The 12,041-nt window shown below is 37.2% G+C and overlaps 1 protein-coding gene across 1 annotated transcript in view; it reads left to right on the top strand.

Moving 5' to 3' along the window:
* LOC143962680 (dynein axonemal heavy chain 3-like) overlaps positions 1-12,041 on the top strand; it is a 2,426,925-nt gene that overhangs the window by 507,901 nt on the left and 1,906,983 nt on the right. The gene's annotated exons all lie outside the window — the stretch shown is intronic.

Raw genomic sequence — 12,041 nt, 5'->3', positions numbered from 1 at the left:
ATTGCTGCCACATGGGGGTGTGGATGTCTATAGCTTTATGTAAAGATGGGAAGGTCAGTATTTGAGGGGTTTTATATTTACTTAATGGTATATGGTACGCATGTATTCTAATAGGTTTATATTGAACTAATGCTGGGCATATTCCTATTTTTTTTTCCGATGATGCATAATTTTTGGCTTTGAAGTCTTCAGACTTTTAGGTTCTTTTTCTCTGTATTGTATTTTTTATCCCTGAATAAACAGTTTGTAAACAAAAAAAAGTAAAAGATCACACGCCTTTGTATACTATTCTTTTAGGATTTTTTTTTTTTTGCAAATGATGAAGAAGTCTATCTTTGTGTATGTGTCATTAAAGGCTGTACTTGACAGTGTAAGTATTTGTGCTAAAGCTGACTTCTCAAAAAGTCTCTTTCGTAGCCACCCTGGTGGTATGATTATGTCAGATTTTTTGTCTCAAAGCGGTACATTGTTTTGCATAGAAATATGGAGTTTTATATGTTAGGCCTGTAATTCTTAGCAATTACACACTTAAATCTGTCCAAACAAGAGTCTAGTGGACATCCTGGGTATAATAAAGTTTGAAACACTAAACCATAAATTACATAAATAACTATATATAATTATAAAAAAATAAATATAATAATTATAAAATTAATTTCCTCATGATTCACTATCGCTCAATTTTGCAAGTGTTCTCATTTACTATCGCTGTTTTCTAGCTGGTCTCAACCCGCTTTTGAGGTAAAGGGACACTTTGTGGGCGCCATGGACAATCTCAAGTTTCCAGGCAGAAAGAATAGTATGTATAATATAAAACTGCATGCAGGGCATTGGACAAAGCACTAGGGACAAAAGGGAGGTGGAATTATTTCATACAGTAATGTAATCTGTACTGTATGTGTTATGTATTGTGTACTTTTTGAGTTTGTCGTCGGACTCCGTCCCATGCATCGTGACGCTCGCAAGGGAACGGAGCACGGAAAACACAGAGGCATCGGGCAGAGGACAGAGCCTGTGAACACAGCAATGGGACATTGCAGGATACTGGGGACAAGGTAAGTGTGGCTTGGAGTTACCGCTAATGGTAATGAAATTTAACCCCGAGTCACACTCAGGATTACTGCCAGGGAGGTTAAAGTGTCTGTGAAGTCACACTGTTACTTTACTGGTATCCCCTCTGGATTATGCAGTTAGTGACTATAGTGTGTGTGTGTTTTTTTTTTAATGAAAAGGCTAAATGCCGTTTCTCACACCGCAACTGTACAGTCACGTGACCCCCCCCCCAAACTTCTTCCTCAAACTTTGCATAGCAGTGGGAGGGGCTGTCAATAACATAATATACCATGCTGTCTACACAATAGCAGTCAGCACAAAAGTTTAAAACAAACAGAAATATATATGGAAAATGTGCAGCGCTAAACAAATTATGATCAATATCAAAAATAAAATTGACATATGAAAAAATGCAATATAAATAGTGACACGTGTTCCATGAGAAATGAATGTCCAAGGTGTAAACAAAAAAAGGGGACACAGACAAGTCCCAAATGTATTCCAAAAGGGTGAAATTCAAAACATAAATGGGTAACAGTCACAGAAATCCTGAGTGAACATCCAAAATGTGACAGAGGTAACATAGAAGATCCACCACCAAAAGCACCAGTCGCTTACCAGAAAGGGTAGACTCATAAGGCTTTACAGGATGACCAGGGAATTCAGGCTCGCTCATGTGGATACAGTCTTCAGGCAAACTCTCCAAAACAATGGATAAAGCAGGTAAAGAAAATGGGCAAATAAGCCCAACCATAAAGAGAAAAGAGAGGAAGAACAGGGCACATAGCGTAATTCTGTAAGGAATATTTATTGTTGTACTGTTTGTTTTTTATTTTTGCTGTCACTCCACGTGGCTTCTTATGTGGTTATGTGTTAGTGCCAGCGCTTATATTACTATCTATGTGGTATATTCAGATTGGTTTTCTTTGTGATATTGGGCCACTTCCTGTTTCTTTTTTTTTTGTTTCACAAAACTTCCTGTTTCATCATTTCAGAATGAGGCTTGCAACACACATGTCAGAGCCATTTTCTAAGCGGAAATGACCTGTTAACCATCTGGATCCACTTCCTGTGTTTCAGAATGAGGCTTGAAACACAAGTGGCGGCGCCATCTTGCCCAAAAACAGGAAGTGACCTCAGAAGTGTCAGCAATTGGTGTCAGAGCTGCTGTTCATTATGGGGGGCTCATATATCTATATAAAGGTGGTAACTACCATGGAACAGCACCCCAGATGATGCCTATTTAGGTGAAATGCGTTGGATTGTTATGCTGATCCCCTGGTTACTGTCTATTTTGAAGCGCTTGTTTTTACTCTGGAAAATGTAAGTGCAAATCTTCTGTTTACAGCAATAAATATTCCTTATGGAATTATGCTATGTGCCCTGTTCTTCCTCTGTTTTTTCTTTATGGTTGGGATTATTTGCCCATTTGCTTTACCCATTGTTTTGGAGTGTTTGCCTGAAGACTGTATCCACAAAGTGAGCCTGGATTCCCTGTTCATCCTGTAAAGCCTGTTTGACCCATCAGGTGTACACCTGTATGAGTCTATCCTTTCTGGTAAGCGACTGGTGCTTTTGGTGGTGGATCTTCCATGTTACCTCTGTCACATTTTGAATGTTCACTCAGGATTTATGTGACTGTTACCCATTTATGTTTTGAACTTCACCCTTTTGGAATACATTTGGGAATTGTCTGTGTCCCTTTTTTTTTTTTTACACCCTGGACATTAATTTCTCACGGAACACGTGTCACTATTTATATTGCATTTTCTCATATGTCAAGTTTATTTTTGATATTGATCATTATTTGTTTAGCGCTGCATATATATCCCCTGTGACGTCAACTGGCCAGCAGAGGAAATTCATATGAGCACACAGCGGCGGTGTGTGAGAGAATGGTATTTAGCCTTTTCACAACCCCCCCCCCCCCCCCACACACACACACACACACACACACACACACACACACACACACACAGACTATAGTTAATAACTGCATTAACCAGAGGGGATGCATGTATTTTGAATATGCCAGGGGGGGTGCAGGGAGGAGAGCCACTCTCATGCTGAAAGGCAGGGAGTTATTGGAAGAGGGGAGAGATTCACAGCAGAGAACAGACAAAATCATGGCCCAGCAGCCATGATTACCATGGTCAAAACACACAGGAGGACACAGAAACAGGCAGGATCAACCAGGTATATTACAACATAAAAAAGGGACAAATTACATGGCACAAACACTGTACTATAGATCAGTGTTTCTCAACTCCAGTCCTCAAGGCGTCCCAAAAGGCCATGCTTTTAGGGTTTCCCTCAGATGAAACAGCTGTGGTAATTACTAATGTAGTGACACTGATCAAATCACCTGTGCAAAATAATGCACTTTAATATTTTCATATTTCATGAATACATTGGGGTTGGTTTAGCCTAGGTTTACAATAATGCAGTTGCGATTTGATCCGATTTTCAGCATGATAAGGTAGTGTGATTTGGTTGTATTTTTTATACATTTTCTATACCACTGCGTTTTATGGTAGGGGAAGGAGACTGGATGCTGAATGCAAAGGAGTCTTATCAAATAAATGGGTCAAAAAGGCATCAACGTGCAAAAAATTCAGGAACATGCATTTTTGGTGTCTATCCATTGAAGTCTGTGGGGCCAAAATCATGCTGCAATCGCACCGAAGTAGCTCAGGACCCTCTTCCAAAAGTGTGCCGTGCTGTGCTGCATTAATGTAAAAAGGCACCATAGAGAATAATGTGATTCTTTGTAACTCAAGTCGCATCTGAATTTGCACTAGTGCAGCCGTCTCCAAACTACGGCCCTCCAGTTGTTCAATAACTACAATTCTCATCATGCCTTGTTATGTCTGTGCATGTCAGCGTTTTACAGTGCCTAATGGGATGTGTAATTCCGCAACTGCTGGAGGGCCGTGGTTTGGAGATCCCTGCAATTGCGTGAACTAGGTGTTCAGATGGGTGTGCGCGTTGTAAGGGAATTTTCCCCATAACTTGGTGAAAGTGATGAAAATTCACTTTGCAGAGAATACCCCATCATCATGTAGGGAGAATTAAAGAAAAAAAAAAAACAGCTTGCACATAATTGGATGATGAAAGCAGCAGAGCTGCTAGATGCCCTACCAAAATACAACATACCTTGCACAGTGAACAACTTATTCGCCTTTAGTGAATTACCCGAATCATCTTAGCTGTCTGTAGGGTTATCAGTGAAAGTGATCTAGACTACTGTTACAACTGCTGTGCACTTTTACATATAAAAATACATTGCAAATTACATATATACGCACACTCATACGCACACTCATACGCACACTCATACGCACACTCATATGCACACTCATACGCACACTCATACGCACACTCATATGCACACACATTGAGCTCAGGTCACGTATAAAACATATACTGTATCAGTTTACTACAGGTCACATAGAAAGCATATATAGAATCATATGAATATACAAAGTTATGAGGCCTAGGTGGCTGGAATTAAGTCATGCAGTCATGCAATAATTATGCCTAAAGATCTACAGATGTCCTATTTGAATAGAAGAAATACACTGAATAATGTGTAGAGTTAAATTTGTTCTTACAGGTGAGAAATTGCTTTTGACTGACAGGGTGATCTAAACAGCACATCAATTACACTTATCAAAGCAATTATATCTGTCTGGATTTTTAGATATGTAGCTACAAAAAGGCAACATGAAACGCATTCATTGAAATCCTGTTAATCAAGATTTTCTTAAAGAAGAGATAAGGCATACTAACAGTGTAAGAAGGTGATCTTAGGAAGTCAGGAAATGTGAGCAATTCTTCATGGGATTTTAAAATCGAAACCTCTTTCTTTTTTAGTGATTAGAAACAGAAGGGGTCAGTGATCTGCTTTGTACCTCTTTCAGCTTTACAAATGCTCAGTGCTCACAGCCTTCTCATTAAACAGGGTAGGGTTGAATTATAATAATAGTAATTGTATTGTTACAATTTATACAAGGCGGTTAAAATCTATTTTCTTGAACAAGCTAAAGTACAATAAAGTTTTTTTTTTTTTCCTGAAATAGGAACCACCCAATGCTAGTTTTATGAATTAAAAAAGTAAATGATCTATAATCAAAATAAGCAGACTTACTAAAAGTAATTAAGTATTTTTTTGCTATGTCTAGTGAATCCATGTTTGCTTGAAAATATAACACTGCGTAGTTATTTTAATGATCCTATATACTATTGTATGAATAGATGATACATTCACTGGGTTGAGTGAAAAATCTTATTTTCAATTACGCCTGCCAGATGCTTAGATATTGTAATTATGTTATTCTAAAAAAAAAAAAAATCTATGAGCAGTATTCATTAATAGCACAAGAGCAATGATGCAACTATTGCAACTAAGCATTACATTTTTCTATAAACCTAGAATATAAAAATATTTTTCAGGTTTTGCACACACTTAAATAGACCTAAAATGCATGTACAAAGTTATATTGTATACATTTTATAATTTTATGACAGCAGAGAACTGAAAGAATAAAATGGAATGGTGGTAGTTGCAATTTTTATGTCACATGAACTAACAAATACATTAAAGTTCATTTTAATGCACACAAACACAACATGTTACCCCATTTTTTGGAAAATCTAAAAGATTAGATTGCAACAAGTAAATAGGTACCAAACCTACCAATACCAAGCCTAAAGGTTGTGATATGATAACCAAATTGGGTACCAAAAATTGTCCACAGGTGATGCTTCAAAAGCCTTCACCGTTTAACATGAATGATGGCACTAGTGTTATTTCTTTTACTCCAATGTTCATGGCAATATGTAACTTTTTTTACATACGCCCACCCACTGCATGTGTTTATGTTCTTATGCATGTGTATGTGGGATGGGGGACTTCAAATCTATTTTCATATTTTTTTCATACAGTATGTTTTAATTGTTACATTTTTTACAATTAAAGCGGAGTTCCACTAAAAAGTGGAACTTCCGCTTATCCGTCTCCTCCCCCGTTTCGGTGCCACATTTGGCACCTTTCAGGGGGGGAGGGGTACCTGTTTTTGAACTTCTGCCCCCTCCTCTTCCTCCACCGCCAAACCAATTAGAAAGGGCAGTGTGCTTCGCGCATGCATAGTAGGGAACTGGCTGCGAAGTCGAAAGGCTTCACTGCGGGGTTCCCTTAACAGGAATGGCAGTGGCTCCACCTGTCAGCTGATCCAAAGATCATCTGTGGTGCCAATATCGCAAGCTCCCTGGACAGGTAAGTGTCCATATATTAAAAGTCAGCAGCTGTAGTATTTGTAGCTGCTGACTTTTAGTTCTTTTTTTTTGGGGGGGGGGGGGGGGGACTGGGCATCCTCCTTAACTTTGTTTTCACATTGGAAACCAAAGAGAATGATTAATCACAGGTTATCTTTACTGACTGCCTGGGACACTTGGAAGAGCAGCCAGGAGTGCTTTTTAAAGTCTGTTCTACCAGCCACTGTTTATAAAAGGGGCTGGTACACAAGTGGTTAAAGCAAACCTTTCCTGAGAGAGACATATAGGCTGCCACCGCTTCTTCCCATGCATTGTTTAACCTCTTGCTTCAATGCTTTGTTTCCCTTACTTGAAAAATGTATAATGATAAGGGTGTCTAACTTTAAAGACATGCATATCTTTTCGCGGTCAGCGACTCAAAGGGGGTTATTTACTAAAGGAAAATCCACTTTGCACTGCAAGTGCACTTGAAAGTGCACTAAAAGGGCAATTGGAAGTAAAGTTGCTGTAGATCTGAGGGGGACATGCAAGGAAAATAAAAAACAGCATTTTAGCTTGCGCATGATTAGATGATAAAATCAGCAGAGCTTCCCCTCATTTCAGATCTACCCCTTAGATTTAGAATGACTGTACTTCCAAATGCACTTTCAGTGCAAAGTGGATTTGCCTTTCGTAAATAACCCTCAAAGTGTTTTGATTTCAGTCGGCTCCGGCTGGAGCTCCTGAAGGTTTTATCCCCTTCATGACCAGGCCATTTTTTGCTATTTATCACTGCACTACAATACTGTGCCACTGTACCCAAATTAAATTTTTGTCATTGCTTTCACACAAATAGAGCTTTGTTTTGGTCTCATTTAATTACCACTGGGTTTTTTTATTTTTTATTATATAACCAGAAAAATACAATAAAAAAACAAAAAACAATATTTTTTATTTTCTGTTAGAAAACATACCCCCCACCCCCCTGCCACTGGCTTTGATTGACTGCAGTGGGAGCCAATGTCTCCAGCTTTCTCGGAAAAGCCAGAGAGACCAGGAAATAAGGGGGAGAAGAGCTGCAAATGTGCAAAGTGCTGGATCAAATGAGGGGTCAGGAAGGTAAAAGGGAAGGATGATGATAATGCTTAAATATGTTTTACCTTAATGCTAGGCATGCATTAGGGTAAAAAAATGTTCAGTCCTTATAACCACTTTCACAGTTTTATGCTACCTGCATACATACAATGTTTATAATTAGCACTTGCTGATGCTGCAATCCATAATGCAATTTGTCAGTTAGAGCCCATAGTTGTATTCACCCTGTGACATGTTTAGTAGTGTCAACGTTTTCTGTAATAGGCCCTGTACTGTCCCTGACATCACCAAGGTGCCTGGTGCCTCTGAAGATTCCAATGCCTGAAGCTATGTGTGGGAGAATGCCTGTACATTATCGCTGACAGCAGTGAGTTCTGATGTTTGGCAGAAAAAAACTATATTGTAGTAACTGATGAGACACAATGAATTTCTATGCAAGGACTGCATCAGTAGGTACTAATTATAACAATTTTATTTATGAGAGCAGCCTTACAATTGTTTCTTGAGGACATTGGAGTTGATTTATGGAAACTGGAGAGTGCAAAATCTGGTGCAGCTCTGCAGAGAAACCGGCTTCCAGTTTTTTTTTTTTTTTTTTGTCAACATTTAATTGAACTATATTCAATGATTCTGACCTGTACTGGAACTTGTGCAATAAAATAAAAGATTTTTTAGGGGGGACTAGAGGTCACAAACCTCAGGACTTTTTAGGTGTCTATTGTATTCTCATATATAAAGACAATTACCATAGTTTATGGTTAAGAAGTTACATATATAAATTTTTTATTACAAAATTTATTAAAAACAATATCAAAAGAGACAATTTGAAATTTGCATAATTAAATGTTGCACTTCAAAGCTTTACACCAAGACCATTAATACCACTCTTTTCTCAACATGTTTCGCTCTGCGGAGCTTCCTCAGGAGATATTGCATAGTTGCTATAAAAACTATAATAATATAATTATATATCCAGAAAGAAAGAAAAATATCTACATATAAATATTATTAAATATACAAGAAAGGACATTTTTGTACAAGGGAATTTTTTTTTTTAAATCATATTTGAATGGGTATGAATCTTAAAAAATGCACATCTAAAGATAAATGAAAAATTAAAACAAAACAAAAAAAGAGCCTTACCAGAACATAACTTATATATGTATTTTTAAGCTTTGAAGACAAGTTCCAAGATTGATGATAGGTCAAACCCCTGTGTCTTCCCCTTTAAGTAGATATGTAGATGGGAACTATATCTAATACTTTTCTAGAGCCCGAAAGACAAAAAAAATGATAAAAAATGCATATAATTAATATTAATAAATTCTATCACTATCTTACTACCAAGGAGTTGAGTTAATAAATTACCATTTTATAATGAAGTGGAATCAATTCAATCATAAAAGATCACATCGCTTCATCTAGGCGATGCGGAAAGAGATGGCCTCTCAAGCAGTATTTGATCAGGGAACTCAAGGAAACTATGGTAATTGTCTTTATACATGAGAATACAATAGACACCTAAAGTCCCGAGGTTTGTGACCTCTAGTCCCCCCTAAAAAATATTTTAGTTTATAAATTGGGATGTTGTGTTTTTTATTTGTGGCCCCTCCTCTTCGCTTTTGGTTGCATGGAACTTATGCAATGTTTGTATTGTTTCTTTCTTGTTAAACCAATAAAAAAAACTAAAACTAAACTAAAAAAACAAACAAAAAAAAACGTAATTAAACTAGTTGAAGTTAGAAGCTTATTGGCTACCATGCACAGCTGCTCTCCAGATTTTGCCCTTTTCAGTTTCAGTAACCCAGTGTCTTTGTAGGTCTTTTTTTTTTTAGTAACAACGTTGTGTGGTATATAAATAAAAATGGAGAAATACAAATGCAAACATACAAAAGTGATCCATTTTTATTTTATTAATTTCCAGATTTGAAGGAATGTAGACTAAGAAAAATAATCATGAATTCAGCAAAATTATGCTTACAGTAAATATACTGTAAAATTATTTGGATTCCAAGGATTCCACTTCATTAAAAAATCCATGCTATTTAAGCTATCATTGACATATATTCTCTGCATTCCTGGTATTTCCCCACAGTGAAGCAGGGGAATTAAATGAGATCCAAGTAGATGGATGATTTATTTAAACACCCTAGCTGCTTTGAGTATGATGTAGTATGTTTTAATGGGGTACTAAAATATTTCTACAGTTTGTTTTAGATACAGTATATATGATCAGATGAACAAGCTTATCAATGTATCTTAATAATTAAAATGTCACCGTGTATATTAAATCCATGACATACAGTGGTGTGAAAAAGTGTTTGCCCCCTTCCTCATTTCCTGTTCCTTTGCATGTTTGTCACACTTAAGTGTTTCGGAACATCAAACCAATTTAAACAATAGTCAAGGACAACACAAGTAAACACAAAATGCAATTTGTAAATGAAGGTGTTTATTATTAAAGGTGAAAAAAAATCCAAACCATCATGGCCCTGGTGGACCTTACTGTGTCAAGCAGCTCCTATTTAAGTGATGCCTTGATTGTGAACAGGTGTGGCAATAATCAGGCCTGGGTGTGGCTAGAGAAATTGAACTCAGGTGTGGACAACCACAGTTATAGTATGTTTTAACAAGGGGGCAATCACTTTTTCACACAGGGCCATGATGGTTTGGATTTTTTTTCACCTTTAATAATAAACACCTTCATTTACAAATTGCATTTTGTGTTTACTTGTGTTGTCCTTGACTATTGTTTAAATTGGTTTGATGTTCCGAAACACTTAAGTGTGACAAACATGCAAAGGAACAGGAAATGAGGAAGGGGGCAAACACTTTTTCACACCACTGTACGTAAATGGAGCAACCATATTTGTTTATAATGTATACAGCTATTGATGATCACTGTTATAAGCAACCGTTTTTTCTGAATGAAATCCATTAATTCAGTATGTATTATTGTGATTAGCCGCAGCTAATCACATAATACAGACAGGCTATGATTGGCCCTTTCTGTACCATGTGATCACTGTGATCAATCAGAGATCAAAGCAATTGTACACAATGAATGGCATGAACGGAAGCTATCCATTGTGTACAATTGTCATGTGATCTGCTGTGATCCCAGCGATCATATGGTACCAGCAGCGGGCTCAAACTGATCTGTCATCTGCTGTGTCCACTGGGTGACATATTTACAGAATCTGATATCTGAGTTCTGTAAGAATCATTATGACAGTATACACAAATGTTTATAAAGCCTTCCTGACAACCATGATGAAATTATCTAAACAGTAAAAGGTGGTTGCACGATTTACATACCTTCCATCGTGTACTTAGACAAAATAATCTGTCTTTCTGTGGATGTTTTTCTATTGGATGAAGGTTTTGTTTCTACTTGTTTCCTGACACTCATAGGAACTGAAAAAAAATGGCGTGGTGAACTACAAAACATTTAACATTCAGCTGAATGTGAAAAGCTACGAGTGATATACAGTACCATGAGAAAATGTGAAACTTCACCGGCTAAACACACAAATCTATCCATACAATCACTCCCTACTGCCGTTATTTTTAAGACAAACTACTTAAAGAGCACTTCATACAAGGTTAACAATTACATTTGCTTGTTAAAATGTTGGCTTGTATTAAATGCACTTGTTACTGGAGAGCATTTATGCTAAACCTAGTTATAGTGGAAATTCCTTTAACAAAACTACCTGAAGCTGTAATATAGTATTTTTAATACCAGCAGCTGCACAGAGAACAGAAATGTTACCATAAATGATTTCAAAGTGATATGTTATGGTAGCTGCACGATTTATTGGAATACCCATCACCACTTTTTTAGTTTAGTATTTGCTGCCTGAATGCCCCTGAGCAATGATATAAGTTGACTGCATACAGCCTGCTACAAATATATACAGTGATTCAATGAGGAATGTGTGAATCCTTTGCCTGATGTACTGTACTATAGCCAGATATTACAGAGCTTGGATCCATGTAAATATTTTTTAAAGTCCAATTGATAATATGTCAAACAGTGGTGCGCTGCTGCTTTAAAAATATACATACGATTAATAACTAATAAATAGAACAAACTTAATGTAACAACAAGTAACACTAGTAAATGTTAAGTGAAAAAATGTTTGCTTCAAATAAAATAGTGAACAATGTGCTAATTTTGCATTAACAGTGTCCATTTTGTGATATCAGTGCTCAACCTAATTCCACATTTCAAGTAAAGATTATATATGGTAAAAATCCTAAAAGTGTACACCAAGCTCTCCAGTAGGGTTGAGCCGAACACCCCATTACCAGCCCCTTTGGGTCTTGTACGGATATTAAGGGCAACCCGTACCCAACTAAAAAAAAGGAAAAGCATGGGGCCCCCAGGCCCTACATACTCAGAACAGCGGTATACAGGCAGTGCAAACAAGACAGGGACTGTGTAGGTTTGTTGGGTTAAGTAAAATCTGTTTGTAATTTTGAACTGGTACATTTTTAAAGTGTAGCTCCAGTCAAAAAATCAGTTTTTAAGCTTTTTGGAAAATGTAGGGAAGGGTTACCACCCCTGTGTAATTTTCTCAAGTCGTCTTCCAGGACGGCACCCTGAGAGATGACTGGTCCACCTGACAGGA

This window comes from Lithobates pipiens, unplaced genomic scaffold (assembly GCF_037356315.1).
Source record: "Lithobates pipiens isolate NorthernLeopardFrog02 unplaced genomic scaffold, aLitPip1_a1.2 Scaffold_8, whole genome shotgun sequence".
Taxonomy (NCBI): Eukaryota; Metazoa; Chordata; class Amphibia; order Anura; family Ranidae; genus Lithobates; species Lithobates pipiens.
This window is presented reverse-complemented; position numbering and strand designations above follow the sequence as displayed.